General features: G+C 37.9%; 1 pseudogene; it reads right to left on the bottom strand.

The window, feature by feature from the left end:
* Positions 1–203: 203 nt before the first annotated feature.
* LOC113185737 (elongation factor 1-alpha 1 pseudogene) lies at positions 204–1,570 on the bottom strand (annotated as a pseudogene).
* Between the last annotated feature and the right edge of the window lie 671 nt (positions 1,571–2,241).

The raw sequence follows: 2,241 nt of genomic DNA, 5'->3' as shown, positions 1-2,241 counted from the left end.
TGATTTTAAAAACTAATAACCTAAAACTGCCACACACAAAAAAATAAATGGTTTGCAAAATATTCTCCTTTACTTCTGAGGGTTTTATGATTCATTATTATCATTAACCAGTTTTTTACTATTAAAATTAAGTGGCCAATTGAGATAAACTGTTCTGAGACTGTTCTTCTATCAGATTGTGGTGGTTAGTGTTAGGAATGATATCATATAGCCTTCTGAGCTTTCTGGGAAGACTTGGTGACCTTGACAGCTCTACCAGCCTTCTTTTCCACTGCTTTGATGACACCCACAGAATTCTCTGTACGTGTCATATCGTGAACAACAAAATTACCCAGAGGACGACAGTCCAAGAAGCTCTCAACACACATGGGCTTTCCTGCAAACATATCAACAATGGCAGCATCACCTGATTTCAAGACTTCAAGACCATCTTCCATCTTCTTACCAGAATGGTAATCTATCTTTTCTTTCAGCTCATCAAACTTGCAAGCAATGTGAGCTGTGTGACAATCCAGTACAGGGGCATAGCCAGCACTGATTTGGCCTGGATGGTTCAGTATAATCACTTGAGCAGTGAAACCAGTTGCTTCCATTGGTGGGTCATTTTTGCTGTCACCAGCAACATTGCCTCAATGAACATCTTTGACAGACAGGTTCTTGACATTGAAACTGACACTGTCTCGGGGAAGAGCTTCACTCAGAGCTTCATGCTACATTTTAACAGACTTTACTTCAATTGTGACATTGACTGGAACAAAAGTGACCCCCATGACAGGCTTGGTAACACCAGTCTCCACTTGGCCCAAAGGGACAGTACCAGAATCACCAATCTTGTAGACATCCTAAAGGAGTAAACGCAAAGGCTTGTCAGTAGGAAAAGTTGGTGGCAGGATGCAATCTAAAGCTTCAAGCAGAGTGGTTCCACTGGCACTGCCATCTTTGCATGTGACTTTGCCTCCCTCAAAGCAAAGCTTATTAGCATTTGGCTCCAACATGTCACCATTCTAACCAGAAATCGGCACATATGTTACTATGTCAGGGCTATAGTCAATTTTGTTAACCTAGGTGCTGACTTCCTTAACGATTTCCTCACATCTTTTCTGACTATAGAGTGGCTCAGTGAAAACCATTTTAATTAACACCAACAGTAAGTTGTTTCCCACCCAGTATGTAAACCAGAAGGGCATACTCATGCTTCTTCTCTTCTTGGAGATACCAGCTTCAAATTTACCAACACCAGTAGCAAAAATTAGAACAGCACAGCCTGAGATGTGCTCTGTAATCATGTTTTGGATAAAATCTCTTTGTCCTGGGGTATCCATGATAGTCACATAATTGCTGTTTTCAAATTTCCACAGGAAGGTGTCAATGGAGACACCACATTTACACTCAGCTTTCAGTTTATCCAAGACTCAGGCATACATGAAGGAGCTTTTTCCCATCTCAGCAGTTTCCTTTTTAAAGTTTTCAGTGGTTCTTTTGTCAGTCCACCATATTTGTAGATCAAATGGCCAGTAGTGGAGAACTTACCCACATCTATGTGTCCGATGTGAGTCTTTTCCTTTCCCATTTTGGATATGATTTAGCAGTGATTTTCAAGATACTTGTGTTCTGGTGGCAAACCCACTGCAAAAAAACTCTTTCAAATATTTAAGATGCATGTTACATCAATTTTCATAAATTCTTCTGTAGCACAGAATGAATATATTCCAACTACAGTCATGTGTAATAATGGGATCATATTATAAGAAATGCATTATTAGGTGATTTCATTGTAATGTATAAACACTATACAGTATACTTACACAATCCTAGATTTTACAGGTCAATGACTTGAACATGGCCTATTGATGTAATCAAGAGTTTTGATAAACATGAGGTACACAAGGCTGGTGACACTTTAACGTGACATACTCTTTTACAGTAGATGTTCTGTAAGTAAAAGAATACTCTAAAATAAAGGTATAGAAAATATATAAACAAGTTGCATCAGTTTATCATTATCAAATGTTATATATTTTTCATTTGTGTGTGCTATACTTATATGTGACTGGAAGTACAGTAGGTATTTTTATAACAGCATTACTAAAAACACATTATTAATGCATTCTCCTATGACATGAAAATGGCAATGACATTACCAGGTTGTAGGAATTTCTCAGTTCCATTATAATATTATGGGATTATTGTCATATATACTGTCCATCAGTGAATGAAACATCATAGGGTGCATGACCATGC

This window comes from Urocitellus parryii, chromosome 5 (genome assembly GCF_045843805.1).
Source record: "Urocitellus parryii isolate mUroPar1 chromosome 5, mUroPar1.hap1, whole genome shotgun sequence".
Taxonomy (NCBI): Eukaryota; Metazoa; Chordata; class Mammalia; order Rodentia; family Sciuridae; genus Urocitellus; species Urocitellus parryii.
Note: the sequence above shows the minus strand (reverse complement) of the source record. Positions and strands in the feature narration are given on the sequence as shown.